This window comes from Pseudorca crassidens, chromosome 15, assembly GCF_039906515.1.
Source record: "Pseudorca crassidens isolate mPseCra1 chromosome 15, mPseCra1.hap1, whole genome shotgun sequence".
Lineage (NCBI taxonomy): Eukaryota > Metazoa > Chordata > Mammalia > Artiodactyla > Delphinidae > Pseudorca > Pseudorca crassidens.
The window spans coordinates 27,314,523-27,329,918 of record NC_090310.1 but is presented as its reverse complement, the minus strand read 5'-3'; the positions used below and the strand labels follow the sequence as shown (position 1 = coordinate 27,329,918).

At 38.5% G+C, this 15,396-nt stretch overlaps 1 protein-coding gene across 12 annotated transcripts in view; it reads left to right on the top strand.

Moving 5' to 3' along the window:
* MRTFB (myocardin related transcription factor B) overlaps positions 1 to 15,396 on the top strand; it is a 283,790-nt gene that overhangs the window by 124,038 nt on the left and 144,356 nt on the right. For 3 of the 12 annotated variants that reach the window (XM_067706594.1, XM_067706597.1, XM_067706596.1), the window contains one exon: positions 10,764 to 10,807. The exons of the other annotated variants lie outside the window; for them this stretch is intronic. The gene's annotated coding sequence lies outside the window, so the exon portion shown is untranslated. The remainder of the gene's footprint in view (positions 1 to 10,763; positions 10,808 to 15,396) is intronic. 12 annotated transcript variants of the gene reach the window in all.

The following is a 15,396-nucleotide window of genomic DNA, read 5'->3' as shown; positions in this document are numbered from 1 at the left end:
CACTACTGTGACTCTGCTAGGATCACATGCCAAATTATGTGTATGTATATATGTGGTATCTGGAAGTTTCATACTGTTTTTAGAAAAATACTTTGAACAAATAATAATTCAGTAACCTACTTTGCCTAATTTCATGTAGTTTGACAAAAGTTTATTCAGCACCTTGTATAGAGGTCCACAATCCCTTATCTTAAACCCTTGGGTCCAGCTGCATTTTGGAATACAGACTTCTTTGAATTTTAAAAAGTGAATATGCTACCCAGTGAGGTCTGGGGCAGCATCCTGCAGTCAAACATTAATCCTCTGCCTTGAAACATTCACATTAAATAGGATAAATGTACTATAAATAGCTTCAAGTCAGTTCAGGTTCTGGTGTTGCTGCCACATAATTCTGGGTAGGTTGGGCCACAGATGAATTGCAGAAAACTTAGCTTTGGAATTTGAGGGCTCTGGAATGGCTAGTTCGAGGACTGTGATAGGTGCACATCACAGCCTGTGTGTGAGCATCCCTAGTGCCTCCCTCCGCCCTCAGAACCACCATGCGGTCAAAGCCACGCCTCTGTCACCTGAACCACAGGAGCCCCTCCTACTCGGTTCCCTAGCAGTTCATTCTCTGGGGCGGTTGTCCTAAAGCAAGTTTTGTCCATATCCCTCCTCTGTAAATCCTTTCGGTGGCTTCTTATTGCCCTAAAGATAACGTCTGCATTTCTTAACCCGTCACGCAAGCTCAGTATGATCTGGGCCCGTTTATCTCCTCAGCCCTTCCATAGCCACTCCCCATGTTCCCATCAAATGAACATTTTTCTTCTATTCCATGGTCCCTTGCCTACTGGCTGTACCTTCTGTCTGGAAGCTGCTTTATCCTGCTTCTGTCCTTTCATCCCATACTTAACTCTGTTTTTCAGGTTTTGAATTAGATGTCACTTTCAAGGAAATCTTTCTTACCCCTGGTTCTATACTAGATACCTCCTCACCTTCATACTTGTACTCCTTGTACACCTTGTACACAAGGTGTACACTTGTACTTGTACTCCTTGTACTTGTACTCCTTGTACACCTTGTACACAAGGTGTACACTTGTACACCTTGTACTCCTGTTGCATTGTGATGTAATAATGCTGCTAATTCTCTGGAGCAGGTTTCTCAACCTCAACACTATTGACATTTTGTAAAAATACACCTGTCTAACCTCGGCACTATTGACTTTTTTTTTTTTTTTTTAACACCTGGTGTTTAATATTCTCCTAGGCCTCTGACACTCGACCTGCTTGGCCTCTGGCCATCGTTCTCTGACATTTGCCCTGCTTTAGCAGTCAACTTATAGACGTGGTTCTAAGTAACCTGCACCAGGTCTCTCTACCTGGGGATTACTGACATTTGGGCCAGATAATTCTTTGTTGTGGAGGGGCTGTCCTCGAGCCTCATATAGGCTGTTTAGCAGCATCCCTGGACTCTACCCCCTGGATTCCAGTAGCACCCTCTCCCTTCCGCCCCATGTGACCACCAGAAATGTCTTCAGGCATTGTTAAATGTCCTCCGGGGGACACAGTCACCCCCAGTCGATCCACTGGTCTAGAAGGAGAGCTCTTTGAGGCAGAGGCTATGCTTGTGTGGACCTTCATAAACCTAGCTTGGCACACGTAGGTCCACTTAAATGTATTGAATTGAGTAACTAGGGGATGAAGGTACTGGGCAGGGAAGGGGATGGGTGGCTGGAAGGTTGAAGAGAAAGTTTAGCTCTTTCAGGACAGGAGGATGAGAGAATATATGGCAGGTGCTTTCTGAGGAACTGAGCTACCACACAGTGGGCTCAGACTCTGTTCTGCCTCTTTGGACGACTGCTTCTTTTGCCTTTTGGGCCATCCCCCAAGGACTTCTTTCTTGCGTTAGAGCTATAGGCACAGAATCTCCTGATTGCTCAGAGGCTTCTTAGAACCAACCAAGAAGCATTTGTTAAAGCACCATGAAAGTAGGGGGCACAGCTATGGGTCAGAAGCAACCCCCGCCATCATTGCTTCAGGCTAGTAGGAAAGACACTAGTGGGTCTGGAGGCCCTTCCACCCCTCCCTTCCTGGCATACTGCTATTTCTCCTATATCCAGTGTAAATTACATTAGGCCTTTCTATTATGTGGTCCCGTGGCGCCTATTCTTTTCCTTCATAGTATTACTCGCAGTTTTTAATTATACATCAATAGTTTTTTTCTATGTTTAATGTTTCTATTCTTTGAGACTATAAACTCTATGGAGGAAGGAACAGCGTAGGTTTTGTTCATTTATCCTTCCGTAGCTCCTGGCATGGTATCTGGTGCATTGTAGGCATTCAGTACATAATTTTTGTAAAAATGAGAATGCATGTGATGGACCCTCCAAGAACCCATATTCCAGTGCAGGAGACAGTGCATACTACAATACCAAGTCTGTACCAAAGGAGCAACAAAGTACGGTGTTGGTTTGGGGAGTAAGAAGGGAGAGAATAAATTGGACTAGAAGTATCTGGGTTGACCTTATGGGAAGAAAATTAGAAAATATGGAAAACTAAGAAGGAAAGAAGAAAAGTTATCCATAGCCAGGGGCTCAATATCAGAAGACAACCATTTTGATAAATTTCAGCCTCTGCTGCTTTTTCTCTTTCTTTAAAATACAAGTTACTTCATGCTTTTGAAATATTTCATGAATACAGAACAGTGTAGAGAATAATATAATCTTTAAACAACTTAGTCAAATTTCAACATTTTGCTACCTTTGCTTTACATTAAAAGCTTAAGACGATATAAAATAAAATATTGCACGTGTATCGCATTTGATGCTTCCTGTGTACCCTCCCAGCTGACATTTCCCCATCTTCCTTATGCAGAGAACCATCATCCTGAAATGGGTGTGTGTCATTCCCATGCTTGGCTTTCTACTTAACATTACATGCATATGTGTTAATAAACAGTGTATGTAGTTTGTGGATCTTGTGTATATATTTCCGCAACTTGAGTTTTCATTTAACATTATGTATGAGCTATATCTGTGTAGAAGTGTGTAGCAGTAATTCTTCCTTTTTGCTCTGTGGTATTCCAGGATTGTACTATAGTTTATTCCTTCTCTGTCAGTGGAAGTTTTGGTTATTTTCATGCTTTGCTATTAAACAGTGTTACTGTGAACATGTCTTCTTGAGCATGTTTAAGACCTTCTCTAGGGTTTGTACCCAGAGGTAGCATTGCTGGTGCATAGGGCATGTGCATCCTTGACTTCACTAGATGTTGCCAGATAATTCCCCAGTGTAGTTGTACAAATTTCAGCCCCTAACAGCACTGTCTGAGAGTTCCTGTTGCTCTGTATCCTTGCCAAGCCTTGGCATTGCCAGACTTTGACATTTTTGCTAATTTGAAATAGTGCATTTCCTTGATTTCTGGTGTGTTTGAGCATCATTTCTTACGTTTATTTGGCTGTTTCAGTTGCCTCTTTTGTGACTTGTATGTTTCTTTTTTTCTCTTTTGTGACTTGTGTTTTTTTTATTGGTTTGATTTTTTCCACCTTGTATATCTTTAGTACTTTATATATTCTGGCTATTTATCTTAGTTGATACTTTGCATTTCAAATATGTTCTCCCAGTGGCTTATCTTTCCACTTTCTTTATGGTGTGCTTTGTTGGGTACAAGTTTTACATTTTAATCAAGTCATACTTATTCGTCTGTTCATGTATGGTTGGTACTTTTTATACCATGTTTAATAAATTCCTCTGTACTCTGAGTACTTTGGGGTCGTAAAGAGATCCTACCGTATTTTCTTCCAAAAGAAGAGTTCTGCTCTTCAGCATAAGTCTAATCCACATGGAATTTATTTGTGTGTGGGTATGAGATAGGGAACAATTTTCCATGTGAATATAAACTAGTTGCACGGGCCAGCGTCTCTGATTGCAGAGTCCGTCTTCTCCCCCACTGGTTTGTTACGCCACTTTGTCTTCTGTATCCAGATTGTTTGTTTGTATCCAGATCGCTCACTATGCATGGGCTCTGCTCCACTGGTCCTTAGTATAGCCATGTGTCACTTCTACACTGTCTTAATTACTGTGGCTTTATATCTTTATATATTATGCATGACCCTGTGGTAAGAACCTTGAATAGATGGTTATGATTGGAATTTAAGGTCTGGTGATAGGCTAGTGGGTGGTTGCGTTAGGAAAGTAGGTGGATGGTGATCTGTGGAGGGTTTTGAGGAGAACTTTCAGGGCACAGATTAGATCTGCCGTGGGACCCAGTGGGTTACTGGACACTGACGGGGATCCCAGCAGGGACTGGGGCTGCAATCTTCTAGCAGCAGTCTGGTTTTTCAGAGGGCACTCAGGGTCTCAAAATGGTATTACCTGTGCATTCCCCACAAACTTGTCTATGTGCCTTATGTTTTTTTCTGGAGACCTTTCTATTAACTTTTCTTTAAAAATGTTACCTGCTTAAAACCTCACCAGATGCTTCAAACTTCTATCACATGAGAAAGCCCTGAGGAACTGGTTATTATGAACATTCACCACTTTGATGTTACAGCCTTCAGTTGAAAACTGATTCTTAGCATTGTCATTCTCTTTTTCAGTTAAAGTGGCACTTTTTTTTTTTTTAAGCTTCAGGCTGGTTTTCTTTTTTCTTCTCTACTTTGTACTGAATTGAATCAGAAAAAAAAAAGAATACTATTTTTAAGTGCTATTATTCTTTTGAAGAAAACCTTCAATTTAAAATGTTTGTCTAAACTGCAGAGGGTTTTCTGTCAACTGTGCTTGCTTCTACTAAGAATGAGTAACATAACCTTTTTTAGATTTTAGAGAACGAGAGCAATGTCACGATGTTCCAAATATATGTCGTTGTCTTCCTTCTTTTGGTGGCATCTGAACTCTTGTTAAGTAGAACTGAATTAGTAAGAATCAAATAACTTGGAGAAAATGGGCAGAATAAAGGTCATTAAGCCCTTATGAAACCTCTGGTGCTTCTGTGGTGTTTGAAAAATAACTATTAAAAGAGGTACAGAATGAGAAAAAAAACCCAAAACATGTTTTTTTCCCAAAGTGGAAATATCTTTATTTTCTTCGCAGACTAGAAAAGTACAACACACTCACTATTAAAAAATTTACACAATACCAAAGCGTATAGAACAGCACTACCCAGTAGAACTTTGTGCAGTGATGGGGACGTTCTGTCCTGTGCTGCCAGGACAGTAGCCCTGAATCACATGTGGCTGCTGAGCACCTGAAATGTGACTGGTGTGACTGCAGAACTGAATTTTTAGTTTTATTGAATTTTAACGATTTTAAATTTAAATAGACACATGTGGCTAGTGGCCACTGTATGGGACAGTCAGAGCAATAGCCATTTAGAGTGTATACTTCCATGTCTGTCCCTGTGCATCACTTGGTCTCTCTTTGCCTCCTGCCCATTTCTTCTCCTTCTTTGTCTCCTGCCCCATCTCTTCTCCTCTCACCTTCTCTGTTTCTTTGGCATTCAGCCCGCCTTACACACACTCTCCCTGCCTGCCCTTGGCTGCAGCCTACATGCCACTCTCCTTACCTGCCCCATTCTTTCTCTTGACTGCTCTGTGTGTGTGTTATCTGCACACATAATCCATTCTGTTCAGTAGCCATGTTTTTCTACTTAATTTTATATATATATATATATATATATGTATATCATAGACATTTTCCCTTTTCAGTTTGTATAGCTCTATGTGGTTTTTATTTTGTTATAGCATAATTTCAGTGAAATGAATGTACCAATATTTATTTAACCTACTGATGGTCAATAGATTATTTTCAGTTTTTCTCTATAAATATTTAAAAAATAACTACACTTTTCCCTGTTTTTTCTCCCCCCCCACCGTGTGTTCTTTGAGTACTTTGCTGGTGTGCATGGGCTTGAGTTGTTCAAAACTGAGAAATCTGCCTTTTGTTTTGTATTTTGGTACTTACTGGAATCCCCTTAGCAGTTCAGATAAAGACCTCTCTAGAATCACTTACCTGCAGCCTCCAGGACCATTTAAGGTTGACAGTCTTTAACCATGCAGTGTGCTAAGGAGAAAGAGACTATATGTCGCGCTAACAGGGGTGTCTGCTCACTGCTGTCTACCTCAGATAAGTTGGCGAGGGCAGCTGCCTCTACCTGGGGGCAGGTGTATGTAACAGCCGTACCTGTTACCCTCTGCCCAGCCCTTCCAGAAAGGCCATCTTTGCTTCATGGTCAGAATTCCACTGGGGATAAATACTTGGGGTTCCGGGTCTCTCTTGGATTCGAAAGGAAATCTTAATTCCTACCCAAGGTTTAATGGAAATCCTGGCCTGGCAAAGAAAGAATGGTTATGTCAGCCAACAGGGGCAGCTTGGAGGGGGAACCTCAGAGGAGTTGAGGGCAGCAGTAGGGGTGGGTGAGGGTAAGCAGACTCCCTCTCTGGCTAACACCTCAGTTCTCTCCAGATGGCAGGTTTTTTGTTGTTGTTGTTGTTTTGATTTTTTTACCATATCTCCCACAATTTTCTGAAAATACTCTGTTGCCGCTCATCTGATAAAAACTCTTAAAGTCTTTTTCTTCTTAAAATAATTTGATTAATGAAATTCCATATAATAGTTGCTTTTCTTATTTGGCAAATGGGTTTTCATGCACTAAATCTGTTTTAGAAGGTTTGTAATATGCTGAGGTCATTTCCAAGTGATGATTAAAGATTTTTAATCTTTATCTGAAAAATATTTTTCTTAAGGACAGTGATATATTTATAGGAAATAATTAAAATAATGCTGCTTGAAAAACAAAGGGCTTGCGGAACACAGAAACCCAAGCTCCTTCCCCTGCATTGGTTTAGTCATTTCCAGTACAGAAATTGTAGCCCTAAACAATTACTTTCAAGGACTAAATTCTAAATCCTGAACTTTTCTGGCTACTTTAGGAAACAGCTAAAGAGATAACAGTGTTATAAGGAATAAAAGTACATAGACAGCTTTTATTTTACTGATGGTACTTAAAAGAAAACGACGACTCTGGCAAATTCTTGTAATCACCAAGATTAGTTTGGGTACCTAGTTTTGTTTCATTTTTTCTTTCAGAAAAAAATTGGTGTATATATATACAGCCATGTTATATTGCCAAGTATCTAGAAATCCAAAACCTGGTAAATCTCAAATATTAGAGAAAACAATACAAAATATGAATATTGATTTCAACCTCTGTTACTTTTAGAGCTAGCCTGTATTATGCCTGTGTTAGGGAAATTTAAAAACCCTATTATCATTTATTCATCAGAATGTTTGCGTGTGTATGTGCGTCAGAAGAGTTGGTAGGAATAAACTTTTTATTTGGAAGTTTGAAGTATAATTAGGAAGTCAAGAGAAGCTAGAAATGAGATTTAGCATGAAGTTCTTACGAAATTCAGATAATAATTGCAATATTTCTTACGTTATTTCACATAGTAGGGAACCAGGAATGTGGTAGACAAAATAATAGTACCAATTTCTAATATTTATTGACTACTTACTATGTGCTCAAAGCTCTGCTCTGCACCTCAACTCCATTCAGTTCTCCCTTGAATCCTGTGAAAGAAGTACCGTTGCCACCCCCATTTTAAACTAAAGATCCTGTGGCTTTGGAAGTTTAAGTGGTTTGCCCACCAGCTAGAAAATTTCGGAGCTGGAATTTGAACCCAGGCAGCCCAGCAAACAGAAGAAAGCTTTCACCACCACAGGTCTTGTGTGACAAGGTCTCTCATGAAATACGAGCTGAATGCTGTGACGGTTAGATGAATGCATCAGCCAGGAAGCAACCATAACTAAAAACGAAGGCAATGAGCAATTATTGAATGCCTGCTCAGTGCCAAGCACGATTCCAAGCACTTGACATATATTGCCTCGTTTAATTTGCACCCCGCAAGGGAGATATCGTTTACACCCATTTTACAAAGAAGTTTAGGGAAGTTAAATAACTCGCCCACAGTTAAGCTTCATTGCAACTCATGAAGTCGGGATCGTGCGTGGTAATGGATTAACATTAATTTAAGAAAGATTTTTATTAGTTTATTGCAAGGACTTCCCTAGTTCTCTTCAATTCAATATTTTAATCACTGACTAAGAAGAATATACAAAAGGCAAACAAATTTCGGTTGACACAGCGATGAGAGGATGTATATATTGGAGGATGGAACAATATTCACAAAATTCTTTGTTTTGATTTGTTTCCTTTTTACATTCACATGTTCAAAGATAATAATAAAACAATACTAAAAACCACTCTCACCTCTGGCAGCAGCCACCGCATTGCGCACCCCATTCACACTCACTCACATAGTTGAAAACGGCTCTACTGCTTTCTTGTGTCTTCATTCAGAGTTTCTTTTTAGCAAAAATGAATGTGTTTATATTCTTTTTCTCTTTTTCTAATTCACTGTTTCACTTACCAATAAATCAGATATCTTTCCACATCTCTATTACCCGGAGAGCTTCTCATTCTTTCTTACAACTGTGTCGTATTATATTGTATGGATGTACAGTAATTTATTTAACCCGTTTCCTGTTGCTCTTGACTGGAGTTGTTTCTGACTGGTTGCTATTAAAAATCATGCTGCAATGAATAATCTTATACAGCATCACTAAATTTATTTTTAATATACACATATGTCAATGTTTCTGACGTACAGTTCTGATTTTTGACAAATATATAGGGTCGTGTAACCACACCCACAGTCAAGATACAGAACAGTTCCATCCCCCTGAAACTCCCTTGTCTTCCTCTTTGGTATCAGCCCCACTCCTGGCAGCCAGGGATCCATTCTCTGTACCGGTAGCTTTGGCTTTCTTGCAGCGTCCCTGTACTGAAGCCCTCTGAGGGTGGCCTCTTTGACTTAGCATAACACATCTGAGATTCTGCCTGAATTGTTGCAGTTGTCAGTGGCTCATCCCTGTTATTGCTCGGTGGTGTTCTGTGATACACATGCACCACAGTGTTTTATTCCATTCAAACTGAAGGATGTTTGGGTTGTTTCCAGTTTTTGGCAATTATCAATAAAGCTCCTATAAGCATTCACACACACATTACAATACTTTTTGAAAGCAGCCTTATTGAGGCATCATTTACATACCATAGGATTCACTCGTGTAAAAGTGTAAACTTTAATGGTTTTTGGTAAATTTACAGAGTTGGGCAACCATCACTACAATCTGATTTTACATTTCATCACACCAAAAAGAAATCTTTGACCATTTACAGTTAATCCCTATTCCCATCTCCAACCCTAGAAAACCACTAATCTGTTTTCTGCCTCTACAGATTTGTTTTTTCTGGAAATTTCATATAAATGGAATCATACAACATGTGTTCTTTGACATCTGGCTTCTTCCACTTAGCATAATGTTTTTTGGTTTTGTTATATCAGTATTTCTTTCCTTTTTTTTGGTGGCCGAATAATATTCCATTGGGATATACCACATTTTGTTAATCCATTCACTAATTAATGGACATTTAAGTTGTTTATAGTTTTGAGCTATTATGCATAATGCTGCTATAAACGTTTGTTTACAAATCTTTGTGTGGATTTTATGTTTTCATTTCTCTTGGTTAGATAATGAGGAGTGGAATTGCTGGATCATGGTAAAATTACCTTTTTTTTTTTTTTTGCGGTACGCGGGCCTCTCACTGTTGTGGCCTCTCCCGTTGCGGAGCACAGGCTCCGGACGCGCAGGCTCAGCGGCCATGGCTCACGGGCGCAGCCGCTCCGCGGCATGTGGGATCTTCCCGGACCGGGGCACGAACCCGTGTCCCCTGCATCGGCAGGCGGACTCCCAACCACTGCGCCACCAGGGAAGCCCCCATGGTAAAATTATATTTAACACTTTAAGGAAATACCAAATGAAATGGTTTTCCAAAGTAGGTGTATCATTTTACATTCTCACCAGCACTGTGTGAAGGTTCCTGTTTCTCCATCCACGTCCTTGCCAACATTTTTTATTGTCTGTCTTTTTTACTGTAGCCATTCTAGTGTCAAGTGGTATCTCATTGTGGTTTTAATTGCATTTTCCCTAGTGACTGATGATACTGATCATCTTTTCATGTGTTTATCAGGCATTTGTATATCTTTCGTGAAATGCTTATTCAAATATTTTGCCCATTTTTAAATTGGAATTTTTTTGTCTTTTATTTTGAATGTTAAATCCTTTATATTCTGGATGCAGTCAGCTCCTTACCAAATAGATGTGATTTGCAAAATGCCACAGAATATTTTTTTTTAAATGATTCAGTAGTTTTTTTATTGAATAAATGTTTCTCCGTTTGGTATATGCCTTTCATCAATTTCTGGAGTTTTGAAAAGGTTGTTTTTGGCAATTTTGTCTTGTTTTATCATTGCCGTTAGAGACAGGATTTGCTGAGCGCTTTTCTCTGCCATTCTAGAAGTCCCACCTACAGTTTCATTTTGAACATGTAAATTCCCAGACGATAAATTGCTAGGTGAAAGAGTTAGTGCATTTGTAATTTTAATAGATGTTGACAAATTTTTATCCGTAAAGCTTGTACCATTTTATATTCCTCTAATTTATGAGGTGAGGCCCAGTCTTGCCAATCTGTGTTCTTAAACTTTCAGAATTTTACCAATCTAAATGAAATCGGTTTCTCGTGGTAATTTTAACATTTCTTTCTTTGTGAGGAGGGTTGGGCATCTTGTCATATTTTAAAAGAACATTCCTTTTCTCTGAGCTTTATTCATATTCTTTGCTCATTTAAAAATCTCGATTATCGATCTTTTCCTTTTCTGTTTGTAGGAGCTTATTTCTGTGTATTGTAAGTTGCAAATACAGACTTCCTGGTAAGTCACTTTTCATCTTGTTTATGGTTTTCTTGGCATGTAAAGTTTATATGAATATACATATAAATACATATGCATATATAATTTATCCGTCTTTTTTTATGGCTTTAGGAGTTGGAGTGATGGAAAGGTTTTCCCAACTCCAAGGCTATGGAGGACTTCCCATATTTTCTTCTATAACCTTTTTCGTCTCATATTTTAACCTTTAAATCTCTGATTCATGAGCCATTTATCCTGCTGAACTGTGTTAGGTTTGGTTCTAACTTTTTTTCCCCCGAAAGATAACTTTTTCAGTTATCCCAGTACCTTTCTTCAAAAAGTCCGTGTTTTTAACTCTAATTTGCAATTCCAACTTCATTATATAATAAATTTCTATGCATATATGTATCTAACTTTTAGACATTCTCTTCTGTATCATTTGTCTTCCTGTCTCTCACTCTGTATACTAATATCATACTGTTTTAATCATTGAGGTATTATAATATATTTTAATATATGCTAGATCTAGTAGCACTCCTCTTTTTCATTGGTTTTCCAGACAACTTCTGCTTGTTTTGTTTTGTTTTTTTCTTTTCCATAAGGGCTTTAGAATTAACTTGTCTAGGTTCCCCACCCCACTTCCAAAGGAAAAATAATCTTTTTTGTATTTTTATTTCAATCATTTAAATTTTATAAGTTGAATTAGGCAGAACAGACATCTTTGTGATGCTGAGTCTTCCTATCCAATAATATAATACACTCTAGTTCTTCAAGTCTTCTCTGGAGTTCTTCAGTCATGTTTTAACATTTTCCTTATAAAGATTTTCTACATTCCCAGTTACATTTATTTCTAGATATTTTATCTTTTTGTTGCTATCATCAATGGGGTTTTTTCTTCCACTACATCTTCTATAAACGGTTATTTGTGTAAAAGATCATAAGTGAGTGAAGCAATGGGCTGTATATAGTAAGAGCTACTTTAATAGAGATCAATGTGAGGCCCTGACCTTGGATCAAAACAGACAAAAAATCAGTTCAACAGGAAGAGGATGAGGAGCATTGTGATTGGAGAAAACATTACAACAGCAGCTACTCGTGTGCTTACGTTTAACCTTTGTCATGATCCCATGAGTTGGGTACTATGACTCCAATTTATAAATGAAGAATTAAGCTTTATTGAGGTTATACACTTTACTGAAGGTCATATAGCTTCTTAGTGATAGTGCTGAATTTTGTCTCCGTCTTTGTCTAATTCCAAAACCTTAACTCTTAACTGATATCCTGTACTATGCCATTTCCTGTGGAAAAGGATTTTATTCAAAGTTTATACATAGGAACTCACACCAAATTAATAAAAGCCTTGCTAGTGAGTGACACAGTCTTCCTACATTTCTCAACAGCTCATGTATACCGTCATTGGAGGACTGGATATAGTTCTGGGTCTCATAATTAAGAAAATGTAGATAAACTGTCTCTTAACTAATCCAGGCTAGTATGACCAGAACTGTGAAAAGTGAAACCATGATTTAAAATAAAATTGTCAAGTGATTTAATAAGCTCACAGAAGACTGAGAATCAACTATGATTTTCTTTAGTATTTCCAGTGTTGAAAAATTAATTGGACTTAGTCTTCATGATCCCAGGTGTAGACTCTGGGATTAAGGAGTACATGTTGCCTAGAGTCAATATTCCAGTTACTATTGTTGTGTAGCACATCACCCCAAAACTTAGTGGCTGAAACCCACAACAATTACTTATTATCTTCTATGACCTCTGTGGATCAGGGATTTGAGGAGGGTTCAGCTGGGCAGTTCTGGCTTGGTTTCTGTTTTGGTTGCAGTCAGACAGTGGCTGAAACTGCAACAGCAAGGGAAGGTGCTGAAGTAGCTGGTGATTGGCTGGGCATCTCTGTCTGTCTCTTCACTTCAGCTTAGTCATGGGCTAGTTTTGGTTTTCTCACTGTATAGCAGCCTCAGGGCAGTCAGATGGCTTATGTGGCATCTCAGCAGCTCCAAAGATGAATATTCCAAGAGACTTAGGCAGACCTATTATGACCTAATCTTGTAAGTCATGTAACATCCCTTACCCTGTAGCACAGACTAGCACAAATTCAAGCAGAGGCAGCTTAGTCCCCACCTTTTGATGAGAAGAATGCCGAAGTCACATTGTAAGAAGAATATGTAGGGTTGAAGATAGTGTCATGTCTTCTTTTTGAAACTACAACCTACTGCAGTTGATGGTTTCCTTTCAGTGTGAGGAAGGGCACTGTGGTAGAGTTCTCTGAGATGAAAAGGACTGCCTGTGGAGGAATGAGACATTTTCATCATTGGGTATGTTCAGAAGGCGGCGACGTGTGCACAGGGTATGGTGGTTCTGATATCTGAAGCGATTTTCGTCCTCTTATACTCTGGTGTTGTAGAAATGCTTCTGGGAACGTTTAAGCTTAACTAGTTTGAACATAATAAGTGCTTTTTGAAATTTATGAATACCACACATTGTAAGGATAATGTGGATACTGTGCATTAAGATGTGTATTGTATCACTTTGTGAAAAGTTTGGAAATTTAAGAATATCTTTTCCAAAAAACTGAAATCAATAACCTAACTTGCCACCTTAACAAAACTAGAAGAGAAGAACAAACTAGACCCAAGGCAAGCAGAAGGAAGGAAATAATAAAGATTAGAGCAGAACTAAATAATAAAAAAAAAACAGAGAAAATCAGTGAAGCCAAAAGTAGGTTTTTGTTTTTGTTTTTGTTTTTTTGCGGTACGCGGGCCTCTCACTGTTGTGGGCTCTCCCGTTGCGGAGCACAGGCTCCGGACGCGCAGGCCCAGCGGCCATGGCCCACGGGCCCAGCTGCTCCACAGCATGTGGGATTCTCCTGGACCGGGGCACAAACCCGTGTCCCCTGCATCGGCAGGCGGACCCCCAACCACTGCGCCATCAGGGAAGCCCCAAAAGTAGGTTTTTTGAATAGATTAAAAAAAGGGGACAAAGCTTTAGTTAGACTAAGAAAAAAAGAGAAAAGATTCAAATTACCAAAATCAGGAATGAAAGTGGGGACATTACTACTGATGTTATAGAAATAAAAAGAATTATAAGGGGATACTATGAACAGTTGCATGTCAACAAATTAGACAACCCAGATGAAATGGACCAATTTCTAGAAAGATGCAAACTACCAAAACTGACTCAAGAAGAATCAGAAAATCTGAAATAGACCTATAGCAAAGAAATTGAATGAGTAATCATACAACTTCCCAAAAAGAAAAGCCCAGAACCAGATGGCTCCACCAATTTAAAGAAGAATTAACTCCAATTCTTTGTAAACTCCTCCAAAAAATAGAAGACAAGAAAACATTCAACTCATTCTTTGAGACCAGTATTACATTGATACCAAAACCAGTTAAAGACAGCACATGAAAAGAAAATTAGACTATATGCCTTCTAAATATAATGTAAAAATCTTCAACAAAACACTAACAACCCAAATCCAGCAGCTTATAAAAAGGATTATATACCATGGCCAAGTGGGATTTATCACAAGAATGCAAAATTGATTTAACACCTAAAAATCAATTAATGTAATACACTATATAGCAGAATAAAGAGGCGGGAAACCCACAACTATCTCAATGAATACAGAAAAAGCATTTGACAAAATCCAACACCCTTTTGTGATAAAAACACCCAAAATATTAGGAATAAAAGAGAACTTTCCCAGCCTGATAAAGGGCATCTGTGAAACACCTACAGCTAGCATCGTACTAATGGTGAAAGACTGAAAGCTTTCCCACTTGGATTAGAAACAAGAAAGGATATCCACTCTTGCCACTTCTATTCAACATTGTACAGAGTGTCTAGCCAGGGAAATAATGCAAGAAAAGAAATAAAAGTCATCCAGATTAGAAAGGAAGTAAAACTATTTGAATGAAATGTCTAGAATAGGCAAATACATAGAGACAATAAAGTAGGTGAGTGGTAGCAAGGGCTGGGGGTGGGTAGTCACTTCCTGGCTGGCAAGTGACTACTAATGGGGGTGGGATTTCTTTTAGATATGATGAAATGTTCTGGAATTAGATAGTGATGGTTGCATACCTTGTGACTGTACTAAAAATCACTGAATTCTACACATTAAAATGGTGAATTTTATGTTATGTGAATTATATCTCAATTAACAACAACAACAAAACACTTATCCACAACTGTTGTTTCACAGCTGATTGAAATTGCTGTTTTGTCATGTATGCCAAAGTGCGTTTAATGGAGAGAAGAATTCACAAGTATTTTGAAAGGACTGTGATACACTGAGAATAGATTATTTCGTATTTAACTAACGGCATTAGAAACTTAAGTATAATTGTACTATCTGCTAGAGTACTGTTATAAAACTCTGAATATTAACATTTATTTGGTATGTACTCTGAACTGTTGTCTCAGAGTACAATATTAACGCATTTTGCATGAAGTTAAGACAGTAATGAAATAATATCTATGAAGTAATTTGTATTAACAGACTCCAGAAAACTTAAAAAGATCAGGTTTCCAATTTGAAGTGCCCTTGGCATCAACATCAATTTTAAAATGTTTCGGGGTGGAACCTGTCTTAT